A 16,403-nucleotide genomic window follows, 5' to 3' on the forward strand; every position below is an offset into this window, starting at 1 on the left:
AATATGAAGGAGCAAGATCAAGCCCAAGCCTAGGGGTCTCACAGAACTGCTTTGGACTCCAGGAATCCAAGTGGAGGAGAATTAGACAGTTGTCGGCCGGGCACGGTGGCTCACGCCTGTAATCCCAGCACTTTGGGAGGCCGAGGTGGGCGGATCACAAGGTCAGGAGATCGAGACCATCCTGGCTAACACGGTGAAACCCCATCTCTACTAAAAAGATACAAAAAATTAGCCGGGCGTGGTGGCGGGCGCCTGTAGTCCCAGCTACGCGGGAGGCTGAGGCAGGAGAATGGCGTGAACCCCGGGGGGCGGAGCCTGCAGTGAGCCGAGATCGCGCCACTGCACTCCAGCCTGGGTAAAAGAGCGAGACTCCGTCTCAAAAAAAAAAAAAAAAAAAAAAAAAGACAGTTGTCAATTTCATCCAGAACCAGACATGGGGAAAAATGGAGCTGGAAACAGAGTATCATTATCTTAAGCTCAGTAGTTCCCCAGGAACCTGCCTGGTGCTGGTTATGGGACCCACTCTCAACCCTCAAGCCCCAGTGTCAAGGATGGAGTCATCATAGGCCTTCTATGTTTTCCCCCATCCTAAGGGCAACATCACCAGCTCTGACTCTCCCTCAGAAGGTTTCACCCTGTTCTACTGAAACATTACAACCAGAAAACTTTTTCTGTCTTCCCCATGAGAGGCCCAGGAGTTTAAGACCAGCCTGGTCAACATAGTGAGACCCCAACTCTATTAATTCTTTTTTTTTTTTTTTTTTTGAGACGGAGTCTCACACTGTCGCCCAGGCTGGAGTGCAGTGGCGTGATCTCAGCTCACTGCAATCTCTGCCTCCCAATTTCAAGCTATTCTCCTGCCTCAGCATCCCGAGTAGGTGGGATTACAGATGCCTGCTACAGATGCCCACTACAGATGCCCGCCACAGATGCCACTTTTTGTATTTTTAGTAGAGATGGGGTTTCACTATGTTGGCCAGGCTGGTCTCGAACTCCTGACCTCGTGATCCACCCGCCTCAGCCTCCCAAGGTGCTGGGATTACAGGCATGAGCCACCGTGCCCGGAGAATTTTTTTTTTTTAATTGGATGGGCATGGTGGCACAAACCTGTAGTCCCAGCTACTAGGGAGGCAGAAGCAGGAGAATAGCTTGAGCCCAGGAGTTCAAGGCCACAGTGAGCTAGGATTGCACCATTGTACTCCAGCCTCGGTGACAGAACAAAACTCTTTCTCAAAATAAATAAATAAGCCATTCTGAGTCATCATAGACCTTCTCTGTTCTCCCCCATCGTGGGGGTAACACCACCAGCCCTGATTCTCCCTCAGAACGTTTCACTCTGTTCTGTTGAAACATTACAACTAGCCGGGCACGGTGGCGTGACAAAAAATTAGTCTGGCGTGGTGGCGGGCACCTATAGTCCCAGCTACTCAGGAGGCTGAGGCAGGAGAATGGTGTGAACCCGGGAGGTGAAGCTTGCAGTGAGCCAAGGTCGCACCACTGCACTCCAGCCTGGGCGACAGAGCGAGACTCTGTCTCAAAAAAAAAAAAGAAAAAGAAAAAGAAACATTACAACCAGACAACTCTCCTCCCCGTGAGGGGCCTGTCCCCTTGGGCATGGCCTGGGCTCTGGCTTAGGAGAAGCCTGCAGATGCTCTCACAGGCTAGGGGGCTTAGTATTTAACTAAATGCTCTTATCAGAGGCTTCCTCCCCCAGCCCATCCTTAGTGCACAGCAGACAGCTGTTTGGAGAGTTTCTGGAGCCTCATTTCAAGTGATGGCTTGGAACTGGGTTCGAATTTTGGCTTCAGACAAGTAGCAAACCAGCCATAAAAGCCATCTGAGCAAGAGGGTGGGGGAAGAAAAGGCAGATGAGTAGGTGTTTGCTTAAGGAGGTATAATTTCACCCCCAGGTGATATCCAGAAAACAAGGATCCTCTGAGCAAGGCCTTGATTCCTGGAGGGTAAAAGTAGTATCTAAAGCCATTCCAACGGCCAGGCACAGTGGCCCATGCCTGTAATCCCAGCACTTTGGGAGGCTGAAGCAGGAAGGTCACTTGAGCCCAGGAGTTCAAGAGCAGCCTGGTCAACATAGTGAGACCCATCTCTACAAACAATTTTTTTTTAAGTAGGTGGACATGGTGGCACAAGCCTGTAGTCCCAGCTACTCAGGAGGCTGAGGTGGTAGGATAGCTTGAGCCCAGGAGTTTGAGGCTGCAAGGACCTAGGATTGCACCACTGTACTCCAGCCCGGTCAAGAGAACAAAATCCTGTCTCAAAATAAATAAATAAGCCATTCTGAGTCCCCTCTCTTTCCTGACTTCTCTGGGTTAGGAAAAAGAGCTCAGCTGGGTGCAGTGGCTTAAGCCTCCAATCCCAACACTTTGGGAGGCTGAGACAGGTGGATCACTTGAAGTCAGGAGTTTGAGACCAGCCTGGCCAACATGGTGAAACCCCATCTCTACTAAAAATATAAACTTAGCGGCCGGGTGTGGTGGCTCACGCTTGTAATCCCAGCACTTTGGAAGGCTGAGGCGGGCGGCTCACGAGGTCAGGAGATCGAGACGACGGTGAAACCCCGTCTCTATTAAAAATACAAAAAAAATTAGCCGGGCGTGGTGGCGGGCGCCTGTGGTCCCAGCTACTCGGAGAGGCTGAGGCAGGAGAATGGCGTGAACCCGGGAGGCGGAGCTTGCAGTGAGCCGAGATTGCGCCACTGCACTCCAGCCTGGATGACAGAGCGAGACTCCGTCTCAAAATATATATATATATATATATAAACTTAGCTAGGCTTGGTGGTACGCTCCTGTAATCCCAGCTACTTGGGAGGCTGAGGCAGGAGAATCACCTGAAGCCAGAGGCGGAGATTGCAGCGAGCCAAGATTGCGTCATTGCACTCCAGCCTGGGCAGAAAGAGCGAAACGCAAAATTCCATCTAAAACAAAAAAAAAAAAATGCTCTGGGTTCCAGCTTTGACCACTTTTCTTGTTTGTCTCCCAACCCCAACTCCCCTGAAATCTGCTGTATTGCATTCTTTTTCCTTTCTGAGGCTCAGCTTTGCCCTTGATGGCATGGGTAGATTTACCCTGCCCTGGTAACTATCGCTGCTGGGAATTTGCCACCTCCTGGTTCTTCCCAGCCTCCTGCAAGAGCATCTGTTCAAAACCCCCTGCCCTGTCTGCCCCTGCCACTGCTGAGCTGGCAGGACTCTGCTGTGGGGCCCCTCTTATCCTGCATTCTCCCTTCGGGGTGGGACAGACATAGTCTGTGCCTTAGTCAGAAAAAGACAGACACACGGTTCAGCCAATTGGAATGAATAGTGCAGCACCTAGAATCAGTTCGCATTCCAGCATGGGTCAGGCTTCCAGGTGGAAAGATTGGTGGTAGAATCTGTACACCTGAGGCCTTCCCTCTCATTACCAAGACAGTGATGACTCAGCCCTGGGCTAGGTTTACGGAAGGGAACCCCCAAGGGAGCCTTTTCTACAACTTCATCGGGGGCTGGCCTTATACCTTGTTGCAACAGAAGAAGACCCACTTGGTGGGGTTTAGAAATAGTAGGAAAGCCTATCTAGCCCCACAAATCTCTGCCCACAGCACTTGAATCCCTCTGCTTTGTCAAGTTGCCTGGCTTAGCCTCATTAGGGATGCATTCCTTTGAGTTAATTGAATCCAGAGTACCACCCAGGTGGCCAAGATTGTTAGGTTTAACCTAATCTAATATAAATCAGTTAGCTTTGCATAAAGGAAAATACCATTGCTAGACCACCGTATCCCATTAGGCTTGGTCCAGCCCAGGACAGGATGCAACATCAAATTTGAATGGAGTCAGAGGAAGATGGGAGTGGCTCAGTCTACCATGGGGGTGCTTGGGGCATAGAGAAAGAGAACCCTGGTCACACAGGACTATGCTAGGGACCACCTTAGGAGTTGTCACCTTGTATTCATTGATTATTATCATCAATGTTCATAGCTGCCCAAATCCAGCAAGCATAGCTGGGAAGGGGAGTACAACAAAAGGACCATGAGGTTAGAGTAGCCAACCTCCCTCTCCAGATCTTCTTTGTTACTTGCAAATTCCAGGATCCCAGTCTCCCACAGTAGATGTGGATGGGAAAAGGTAGAGTGAAAATGGTTAATTGTGTGCTTCAAGTCTCTTACAGCCATTCTGGGCCTTGACCCCTCCTTCTCAACATTTTATTTAGATAGGAGGTAGCTTTTTGGGAATTGCCACATTCAGAAACAAACTGTGGGTCTTTTTTGGGGGGTGGGGGGTGGAGTTTCACTCTTGTCTCCCAGGCTGGAGTGCAATGGCGCAATCTCGGCTCACTGCAACCTCCGCCTTCCAGGTTCCAGCAATTCTCCTGCCTCAGCCCCTGAGTAGCTGGGATTACAGGTGTGTACCACCACGCCCGACTAATTTTTGCATTTTTAGTAGAAATGGGGGTTGCACCATGTTGGCCAGGCTGGTCTCGAACTCCTGACCTCAGGTGATCCACCCACCTGGGCCTCCAAAAGTGCTAGGATTACAGGTGTGAGCCACCACACCCGGCCTAAACTGTTGGTCTTAAGTGTTTGTGCTGCTGGGAGCTGAAGTTTGGTTATCCAATCATCCATTCCAGTTTTTCCTTTTTCAAGAATCCATACCATCTTTTAATGGCACCTGCTGCCTGGGGACAATATGGGGCCTGAAAGGTCCAGCGAATGTCCCAGGTGCTTCTCACTGCTGGGTACTTTTTGCTCTGATGACACAATTGTTTGATTGGATATGTTCAAGGAATCAAAAATATAACATAGTCCATCCAAGAGTCCTTGCATACTATGGCACTCATCTACTGTGCAGATGGAGACGGTAGTATCAGATCCTGAAGAGACATCTATAGTAGGCAAAATAATGGACCTCCAAAGGTGTCCAGGTACTAAACCCTGGAACCTGTGAATATATTGTGTTACGTAGCAAGGGACATTAGAGATACAGATGCAGTTAAGGTTGCTAATCAGCTGAATTTGAAACAAGGAGATTATCCTGTATTTCCTGGCTAGGCCCAATGTGATCACAAGGGTTCTTACAAGTGAAAGAAGGAGACAGGAGAGTCAGCATCAGAGAAAGTGAAGAAGGGCTGGATCGGCCTAGTTCAGTGGCTCACGCCTGTAATCCCAGCACTTTGGGAGGTTGAGGAGGGCAGATCACTTGAGGCCAGGAATTCGAGACCAGCCTAGCCAAATGGCGAAACACCGTCTCTACTAAAAATATAAAAATTAGCTGGGCATGGTGGTGGACACCTGTAATCCCAGCCACTTGGGAAGCTGAGGCAGGAGAATCGCTTAAGCCTAGGGGGCAGAGGTTGCAGTGAGCGGAGATCATGTCACTGCACTCTAGCCTGGGTGTCAGAGCAAGACTCTGTCTCAAAAAAAAAGGAAAACAAAAACAAAAAACAAAACAGAAGGGCTGGATTGACCATGGCTGGCTTTGGAGATAGAAGAGGACCAGGCCCCAAAGGAACGTGAGCCGCCTCTAGAAATCTGAAAAGGCAAGAAAATGATTTCTTCCTAGGACCTCCAGAAAGGAATGCAATCCTACCAACATCTTGATTTTAGCCCGGCAGAGACTCATTTTGTGTTTCTGAACTACAGAACTGTAAGATAATACATTTATGTTGTTCTAAGCCTCTAAGTTTGTAGCAGGTTGCTACAGCATCTATAGGATATGAACACAGTGTCTGCTGCAGTCAACGCCCAGCAGTACTCTTACGAAGAGGTCTATGTAGTCCATCGCCAGGACTAACAGGATCCAGGACCCCTAGCTATATGCTCTGAAGTTCACTTTGCCACTCAACTATATGGCTGGCATTTCAGGCATGTTTGCCAGGCTTCCTTGGCCTCAGGTGCTGGAAGCACTAGGCCTGGTTTTGGGGTCCAGTCCTGAATTGTACATGAATTACATGTGTGATGGTGTATCCAGGGAGCTATGGTCCTCACCTGGGCAGCGCAGATCTGATTACTTCATTGATTTCATTGATGTTCATCCTTGAAGGGTCCTTTCTCAGGGACATTCACATGGGTCATGAAGTGGGGGTAGGGGTAACAGGCTACATTGGCCGGGTGGGGTTGTGTTAACAAGGACAAGTGCCACAGCCTGCCACTCTGCCCATTGAGCCGAATTCTCTTGCCCATGCACAGTTTGAAACTGTTTTCTTTGGGGCTGCCCAGCAGTAGTGGTCCAGGACACTCCATCAGCCATTAAGTAAGTGGATCCATCCATGAACCAGGCCCAGGCATCTTCAGGAACCTTGTGTACCAAAGCCCCCAGGAAGCCCAAGACGCCAACATAGACCGGCATCTGGGGTAGCCACATCGGAGTGTGACTGGCTACTTTTTCATGTTGCTGTGGGGCACCACTAATGCTCAGTTTACTTCTTTCCCAGATATGCCGCTTGCACTTAATCATGAATGATTTCTGGGCAGCACCCACATGTTGGTGTTCTCATTTCTGATGCATCCAATGATAGGGCTGGCAGCGCCTGACACCACCTGTGTTGATTTGTTAGTCTCTCAGTGTCTGCCCATCAGTGATGTCCAGTAACAAGCCAGTAATTGCCTCTCAAATGAAATATACTGGGTGGCAGTGTCAGCCACATGCTGTACCAAAACCCCAGGGTGCCTTTTGCCAGTCTCCAGTCTGCATAATTGTCAGTAACTGACACATGTAGTTCAAATAGCTCATTAGGGCTGATGGCCCAAGCAGAACTCTATATAGCTTGTTGAATAGTTTCTAGGGCCTGTCATTGGTCAGGATGCCATTCAAAGGTGGCTGCCTTGTGAGAGATCTTATGAAATCAGTTGAGCAGGGTCCCCATGGGAGGTAGGAGCTGCCTCCCATACCCAAACAGTCCCATTAGATGCTGTGCCTCCTTTTTGTTTGCTGGAGGTCCTAAGGCTGACAGTTTTCCTTCAAGAGTTTCCAGCATTGTTCTCTGAGGATCAGCCCATGTGGTTCCTACATTAGTTTGTGAGGCCTGCCACAAAATACCACACACTGCGTGTTTTAAACAGCAGAAGTTCATTCTCTCACACTCCTATTTTCAATCATTTTTTTTTTTAGAAACAAGGTCTTGCTCTGTCACCCAGGCTGGAGTACAATGGCATGATCATGGATCACTGCAGCCTCAACTTCCCTGGCTCAAGCAATCCTCCCATCTCAGCCTCCCAAGTAGCTGGGACTACAGGTGCATGCCACCACGCCCATGTAATTTTTGTATGTTTGTAGAGACAGTGTTTTACCATGTTACCAAGGCTGGTCTTTAATTCCTGGGCTCAAGTGATCTGCCTGCCTTGGCCTCACAAAGTGTTGGGATTACAGGCATGAGCCACTATGCCCAGCCTCAAATTGTCTCTTCTTTTTTTGTTGTTTTTTGTTGTTGTTGTTGTTGTTGTTGTTGTTGAGACAGAGTCTCACTCTGTTGGCCAGGCTGGAGTGCAGTGGCATGGTCTCGGCTCACTGCAACTTCCGCCTCCCGGGTTCAAGCAGTTCTCCTGTCTCAGCCTCCTGAGTAGCTAGGATTACAGGCGCGCACCACCACAACCTGTTAATTTTTGTATTTTTAATAGAGACGGGGTTTCACCATGTTGGTCAGGCTGGTCTCGAACTCCTGACCTCATGATCCGCCTGCCTCGGCCTCCCAAAGTGCTGGGATTACAGGCGTGAGCCACCACGACCAGCAAATTGTCTCTTCTTAAAAGGATGCCAGTCAGATTGGATTAGGGCCCACCCTAACAACATCATTTAATCACCACAGTACAGGCCCTATTTCCAAGTACGTTCTGTTGGTACTGGGGGTTAGAGCTTCAACATACAAATTTAGAGGGTACACAATTCAGCCCCTAATAGTTCCCCAGAACTTGCCTTGGTTGGCTGGCCCCTGATTTACGCTGGAGTTAATCTTCTAGGCCTATTTACTTAGGTATTGAACCATTTTATCTAAGCAGTTAGTCTGCTTGCCCTTAGCCATTAGTCTCCTCTTTGGAGACCCCCTGGCATAACTGCCAGGTCTACATTGCCCTGTGGTCTGAACCTTCAATTTGTCTCTTTCTCTCCCGTCTAGCCTGAAGTGCATTTACCTTGGCCTGTATCCAGGCGTCTATTCTGGACAGTTTGTTGCCCAGTAGCTGAATGGCTTTCTGGACTTAATTGTCCATGACAATGCCATTTTAACAAACTAGTGAATCTGACCCTGAGTGACTATGTCATCATCTGGACACTTGTGTTTTCATTGTAAACCTAGCCCAGGGTTACAAAGATCCTAAAAGCTATGGGGTGTTTCCCATGAGTGCTCCTCAGACAATGGAAACTTCTCTTGGGTAGGCCACTGTTCTCATTGTAGATGTAAAGATTCACCGACTGTGCAAACCTAAAGTACATTAAGAAAAAAAAAGGCTGGGCGCGGTGGCTCATGCCTGTAATCCCAGCACTTTGGGAGGCCAAGGGGGGCAGATCACGAGGTCAGGAGATCGAGACCATCCTGGCTAACACGGTGAAACCCCATCTCTACTAAAAAATACAAAAAATTAGCCAGGCGTGGTGGAGGGTGCCTGTAGTCCCAGCTACTCAGGAGGCTGAAGCAGGAGAATGGCGTGAACCTGGGAGGCGGAGCTTGCAGTGAGCCAAGATTGCACCACTGCACTCCAGGGCAACAGGGCAAGACTCCGTCTCAAAAAAAAAAAAGGCCAGGCATGGTGGCTCACTCCTGTAATCCCAGCACTTTGGGAGGCTGAGGCGGGCAGATCACCTGAGGTCGGGAGTTCAAGACCAGCCTGACCAACATGGAGAAACCCCGTCTCTACTAAAAATACAAAATTAGGTGGGCATGGTGGCGCATGCCTATAATCCCAGCTACTCGGGAGGCTAAGGCAGGAGAATTGCTTAAACCTAGAAGGCGGAGGTTGTGGTTAGCTGAGGTCATTCCATTGCACTCCAGCCTGGGCAACAAGAGTGAAACTCTGTCTCAAAAAAAAAAAACAAAAAAAGAACTCCAGCTTGGCCGGGCGCAGTGGCTCACGTGTAATCCCAGCACTTTGGGAGGCCAAGGCGGGCAGATCATCTGAGGTCAGGAGTTCGAGACCAGCTTGGCCAACATGGCAAAACCCTGTCTCTACTAAAAATACAAAAATTAGCCGAGCTGGTGGCAGGTGCCTGTAATTGCAGCTATTCAGGAGGCTGAGGCAGGAGAATCGCTTGAACTTGGGAGGTGGAGGTTGCAGTGAGCCGAGATTGTGCCACTGCACTCCAGCCTGGGTGACAGAGTGAGACTCTGTTTCAAAAAAAAAGATTCACTGATTGCAACAGCCTTGATTAGTCTTTGTTTGTTTGAGACAGGGCCTCGCTCTGTCACCTAGGCAGGAGTGCAGTGGCATGATCTCAGCTCACTACAACCTCCGCCTCCAGGGTTCAAGTCATTCTTGTGCCTCAGCCTCCCAACTAGCTGGGATTACAGTTGTGTGCCACCATCCCCAGCTAATTTTTTGTATTTTTAGTAGAGACGGGGTTTCCTGATTGGTCTTTACATGTTCTTCCTCCACGTTCGTGTCATCAGCAAGGTGGAGGTGGCCAGGCTGGCCTGGAGCTTGGGGTTTGTCATTAGGCAACCAAGTGATTTCTACTCCTCAAATAGCACAACCCGTGTGGCTTCCTAATCTATAGCCCAGGAAGCAACCTCTCCAGTCTCAACCCTCTCTTTAACATTCCTCCTTTCACACTCATTGCAAAAGTGGACCTCACTGCATCTCTGCATAACTGACTGCTCTTGATGACCAGGGAGCATCTCATCTGTGGTCATGGTTACCGGTCAGAGAGAAGCAGTTTTGCTTTCCCAGTAGTCCTAAAGGGCCTTGAACAACAATCACAATGTGCTTTTCATAGCTTTATGGGGCCCTTTTCCCATTATCTCTAAGTCCAACCACCAATGCAAACCATTAACTTTTTCAGGACAACAGGCAAGTGCCACTTGTCCCCCTTGTCACTAAATGCTTCAGCATGCAGGTCACTACCATCCAAGTGTCCTGATCCGTACCTGGCTGGTTGGCTTGCTGATATCACCTATCTTTCTACAAAAGGGCATTGTGATCTTATTTCCTCCAGGAGGAAAGGGTTAAAAATCCAATGTTGACAACCTGTCAGGAGCAGGTGGCCCAAAGCTCCTTGTAGTATGACCTCTGTCATGGGTTAAATGGTGTCCCCAAAAGATAGGCCTACTGGGGACCTCAGAATGTGACTTGGAATAAGTCCAACACTTTATTTGGATTAAGTGTTCTTGCAGATGTAATCAAGGTAAAGATTTGGGGTTGAGATCATCCTGGATTAGAGTGGGCCCTAAATCCAACAATGAGTGTCTTTATAAGAGAAAGACAGACACAAAGAAGAAAGCCATGTGAAGATGCAGGCGGAGTGGAGTGATGGGTCTACAGGTCAATGAATACCAAGGATCGCGAGGAGAGAGGCCTGGGGTGGATTATCCTCTAGGGCCTCCAAAAGGAATTCACTCTACTGACACCTTGATTTTGGACCTCTGGCTTCCACAACTATTGTTTTCAGCCACACATTTTGTGGTAACCTGTTACAACCACCTTAGGAAACTAATAAAGCCTGTATTACAGCAAGACAAACAGGCCTTCTTTGGCCAACTTTTGCTGAGTTACAAGTTCTGTATCAGGAACATAGACTTTCTTACTTTGTAAAAGACAGAAGTTTCTCCTTGACCGCCAGAGAAATTCAGTGTTGTAAATCCACCTACATTGTTTTAAAATACTTTACTTGGCAAAGAGGTCCTGAGTTTCATTGGGGCTTATGGGTCGGGGTTGCTCCCACTGGCAGGCAGCCAAGGCCACTAAGAATGAGATCTTTAACTTGCCAGTCAGCAAGACATCATTATAGAGTGAAAATTTTGGACAGCAGAAGAATTTTCCAACACTTTATGCACATTCAAAATCCAAACATGTAGCTACTCTGGGCACACTGCCTATAGCCCTGCTCTGCAAGGGGCAGGAAAAAGAAAAGAAAAACAATTCAAACTTGTAACACATTTCAGCACCAATGACACATTTTTACAATAGTTCATTACAGTGAATGAGCTGGAGTCTCATTTGCAAAGTCACTTTATCCTTTTCCCCACCCTCTTCACTGCAAGTTTTTTGCCTAATATGTTAGGCAGTTTTTTTACAGAAACACAGACCAAGGACTTTTAACACAGGTACTGCAGGAGTTATGCAGTAGCTAGAAGCACACAGAGTAATTTGCACCAGGGAGCACAGCTTTGCACTACTTTTGGTTTTAAGTGACCATTAACTCAGCCTCCAAGTCACTTTGAACACCTGGGCCCCAATCCTACCTCTAGCCGCTGGACCTCCCAATGTGGATCCAATATATTTTTTGGGTTTTGTTTAAATTTTATTTTATTTTATTTTATTTTATTTTTTGAGACAGAATCTCCCTCTGTCACCCAGGCTGGAGTGCAGTGACACGATGGTAGCTGTAGCCTCGACCCTTGGGCTCAAGGAATCCTCCCCACCTCAGCCTCCTGAGTAGCTGGGACTATAGCCATGCACTGCCATGCCCAGCTAATCTTTTTTATTTTTTTAATTTTTTTTTTTTTTGAGACAGAGTCTCGCTCTGTCGCCCAGGCTGGAGTGCAGTGGTGTGGTCTCGGCTCACTGCAAGCTCCGCCTCCCAGGTTCACGCCATTCTCCTGCCTCAGCCTCCCGAGTAGCTGGGACTAGAGGTGCCCGCCACCACGCCCGGCTAATTTTTTTGTATTTTTAGTAGAGTCAGGGTTTCACCATGTTAGCCAGGATGGTCTTGATCTCCTGACCTCGTGATCCACCTGCCTCGGCCTCCCAAAGTGCTGGGATTACAGGTGTGAGCCACCATGCCCGGCCTAATCTTTTTAATTTTTGTAGAGACAAGGTCTCACTATGGTGCCCAGACTGGCCTTGAACTCCTGGGCTCAAGTGATCTTCCTGCCTCAGCCTCTCAAAGTGCAGGGATGACAGGTGTGAGCCACCACCCTGGCCTGCCTCCCAATGTTTATCAACAGGTGGCATGAGCTGCCAGCTCCCTGGAAGTCCCATCCCCTAACTGGATCCATGCAGCCCATGAACAAGTAGGAGAGTGGTAAGATCCTACTCCTTCCTTCTCACCTGCCACTCAGGTGAAGGCCATGCTAGCAGATACCGGGGCACACAAATCATCCCCTTACATTATCTCACTAAGCCTCAAGTCATCTTTTTTTTATTTTTTTAATTTTATAAAGTAGAGACAAGATCTCGATTTGTTGCCCAGGCTGGTCTCGAACTCCTGAGCTCGAGCCATCTTCCTGCTGTAGCTGGGATTACAGGTGTGACCCACCACACTTAGCTTCAAGTTGTCTCTTAAGGGTATTGTAACTTTACAGTCCCCACCATTGGGTGGCAAATTTATCAAACTCCTGAGTACAAGATAAGGCAAGGCCAAGATCTGACTGACTTGACCAGTAAAGATACAATGAGGCTGGGCGTGGTGGTTGATGCCTGTAATCCCAACACTTTGGGAGGCCGAGGCAGGCAGATCATGAGGTCAGGAGTTCAAGACCAGCCTGGCCAACACGGTGAAACCCTGTCTCTACAAAAATACAAAAATTAGCCGGGAGTGGTGGCGGGTGCCTGTAATCCCACCTACTTGGGAGGCTGAGGCAGGAGAATTGCTTGAACCCAGGAGGCAGAGGTTGCAGTGAGCCGAGATCCTGCCATTGCACTCCAGCCTAGGTGACAGAGCAAGAACCCATCTCAGAAAAAAAAAGATACGAGTCACTCTTAGATTTGACACGTTAGTACTTACACCAGTGGTGAAAAGAAGGATAAGCCAAAGGTGCCTGCTCCCATGATCCTGTCCCACGAAGTATGGAACACCCTACTGAGGAGGAGCCAAGCTGAGGCTGCAGCTCTGTGGTTTGGTATCCTGCGCTCTACTCTGAGGGAGGGATGGGGCAGACTGAGTAATCAGAATCCAGGAGTCACGAAAAACAGTTTCATGACAGTCTTCTGGGAGAGAGAAGCAGGTGGGCCTCATAGTAGCCTTTTACAAGCCTGCAGTCCCCTCGTGTTCTGGGAGGATCACAAGGCGTTCTGCCAAAACTCAGGGAGGCTGTGTCTCAAGCCTTTGCCTGCATGAATACACGCAAGGTCGCCATGGTGCCATGGCAGAGTTATTCCCCTACTAGAAAATAGAACAGACAGAACAAAGATCCCTGCCTGCATGGAGGTTAGATTCTAGAGGAATGGCAGAGAGTAAATAAGTTAGAAGCCAGAATGGTGGCTTTGGTGGGGACGGGAAAGAGATGAGCATGAGGGGCTTTCAGGGGTGCTGCTGCTGTCCTCTTTCTTCATCTGGGTGTTGGTGATAGGGGTACATTTTCAGTTTGTGAATTCCTTGATTAATTCACTTATGATTTGTGCACTTTTCTGTATGTGTGCTATACTTAAATTCAAAAGGTAAAATAAATATATAATGAAGTACAGATTAAATAAGGAAAGTATACAGTATGTCAGATAGTGGTAAATTAGAGAATTTTCTTTTTTTTTTTTCTTTAGACGGAGTCTTGCTGCTCTGTCACTCAGGCTGGAGTACAATAGCACAATCTCAGCTCACTGCAACCTCCACTTCCCGGGTTCAAGCAATTCTCCTGCCTCGGCCTCCCAAGCAGCTGGAACTACAGGTGCGTGCCACCACACCCGGCTAATTTTTTTGTATTTTTAGTAGAGACGGGGTTTTGCCATGTTATCCAGGATGGTCTCAATCTCCTGACCTCGTGATCCGCCCCACCTCAGCCTCCCAAAGTGCTGGGACTACAGGCGCCCACCACCATGCCCAGCTTATTTTTGTATTTTTAGTAGAGATGGGGTTTCACCATATTGGCGAGGCTGGTCTCGAACTCCTGACCTTGTGATACACCCGCCTCGGCCTCCTGCTGGGATTACAGGCGTGAGCCACCGCACCCGGCCTCTTATTTCTTTATAAGCAATTTGCTCTTAGAATTTTCTCTTTGGCTTTGATCTACTTAAACATCACTAGAATATATGTAGGTGTGAGATTTCCCAACTCTGTCAGCTTTGGCAAGCTATGGGCCCTTTCAATCTGAGGTTTGACAAGTTTTTGAATTCTCAGAAATTAATCTCTATTGTTTTTCTTTAATATTCCCCCCCATTTCTCTCTCTCTTAACACAAGCATCTGGATGTTAGCACTTCTACAACTAGCCTTTGTATTTCTTAGCTCTTCTTTTCTATTTTGTATTACTTTGCTCTTCTGCTCTGTTTCTATTCTGGGAGATTTCATTGCTGTGGTCTTCTAATTCTTCTTCTTTTTTTTTTTTAATGGAGTCTTGCTCTGTCGTCTAGGCTACAGTGCACTGGCTTGATCTTGGCTCACTGCAACTTCTGCCCCCCTGGTTCAAGTGATTCACCTGACTCAGCCTCCAGAGTAGCTGGGACTACAGGCGCACACCACCACACCTGGCTAATTTTTGCATTTTTGGTAGAGATGAGGTTTCACCATGTTGGCCAGGCTGGTCTCAAACTCCTGACCTCAGATGACCCACTGCCTCTGCCTCCCAAAGTGCTGAGATTACAGGCGTCAGCCACTGTGCCTGACCCACTTATAACTTTTTTTTGAGACGTAGTCTCTCTCTGTCGCCCAGGCTGGAGTGCGGTGGTGCAATCTCGGCTCACTGCAAGCTCCGCCCTCCGGTTCACGCCATTCTCCTGCCTCAGCTTCCCAAGTAGCTGGGACTACAGGCGCCCACCACCACGCCCAGCTAATTTTTTTGTTTTTAGTAGAGACGGGGTTTCACCATGTCAGCCAGGATGGTCTCAATCTTCTGACCTCGTGATCCGCCCGCCTCAGCCTCCCAACGTGCTGGGATTATAGGCGTGAGTCACCGCGTCCAGCAACCCACTTGTAACTTTTTAAACTTTTTTTTTTTTTTTTTTTTTTTGAGACGGAGTCTCGCTCTGTCGCCCAGGCTGGAGTGCAGTGGCGCAATCTCGGCTCACTGCAAGCTCCGCCTCCCGGGTTCAGGCCATTCTCCTGCCTCAGCCTCTCCGAGTAGCTGGGACTACAGGCGCCCGCCACCACGCCCAGCTAATTTTTTGTATTTTTTTTTTTTTTTTTTTTTTTTGTGACGGAGTCTCGCTCTGTTCCCTAGGCTGGAGTGCAGTGGCACGATCTCGGCTCACTGCAACCTCCGCCTCCCGGGTTCACGCCATTCTCCTGCCTCAGCCTCTCCGAGTAGCTGGGACCACATGCACCCGCCACCACGCCCGGCTAATTTTTTGTATTTTTAGTAGAGACGGGGTTTCACCGTGGTCTCGATCTTCTGACCTCGTGATCCGCCCGCCTCGGCCTCCCAAAGTGCTGGGATTACAAGCGTGAGCCACTGCGCCCGGCCTAATTTTTTGTATTTTTTAGTAGAGACGGGGTTTCACCGTGGTCTCGATCTCCTGACCTCGTGATCCGCCCGCCTCGGCCTCCCAAAGTGCTGGGATTACAAGCGTGAGCCACCGAGCCCGGCCTTTAAACTTTTTTTGTTGTTGTGTGTTTGGTTTTTTGACACAGATTTTCCATCTTGTGCCCAAGTTGGAGTGCAATGGCATCTCGGCTCACTGCAACCCCCACCTCCCAGTTCAAGCGATTCTCCTGCCTCAGCCTCCTGAGTAGCTGGGATTACAGGCATGCACCACCACGCCTGGCTAATTTTGTATTTTTAGTAGAGACGGGGTTTCTCCATGTTTGTCAGGCTGGTCTCGAACTCCCTACCTCAGGTGATCCGCCCACCTCGGCCTCCCAAAGTGCTGGGATTACAGGCGTGAGCCACTACGCCCGGCCTTGTTTTTCTTTAGGATATTTATATTTAAGTGATCCCTTTACTAAGTTGTATTAATTATAAGTTTATTAAGGGCCAGATACGGTGGCTCACACCTGTAATCTCAGCACTTTGGGAGGCCAAGGCGGGTGGATCACCTGAGGTCAGGGGTTCAAGACCAGCCTGACCAACATGGTGAAACCCCGTCTCTACTAAAAATACAAAAATTAGCTAGGCATATTGGCGGGTGCCTGTAATCCCAGCTACTTGGGAGGCTGAGGCAGAATCACTTGAACCAAGGAGGCAGAGGTTGCGATGAGCCGAGATAGCGCCATTGCACTCCCACCTGCACGACAAGAGCAAAACTCTATCTCAAAAAAAAAAAAAAAAAGTGTTTAACTTTTTGGACTTCCTGAAAATGCAGTATTAATTGCAAATAATGACTATATTTTTTATATTAAATACTTCTTTTTTTTCCATTTAGTATCTTACTGTGTTGCCCTGCCCACAAACTTTAAAAA

Source organism: Symphalangus syndactylus, chromosome 20 (genome assembly GCF_028878055.3).
Source record: "Symphalangus syndactylus isolate Jambi chromosome 20, NHGRI_mSymSyn1-v2.1_pri, whole genome shotgun sequence".
Classification (NCBI taxonomy): domain Eukaryota; kingdom Metazoa; phylum Chordata; class Mammalia; order Primates; family Hylobatidae; genus Symphalangus; species Symphalangus syndactylus.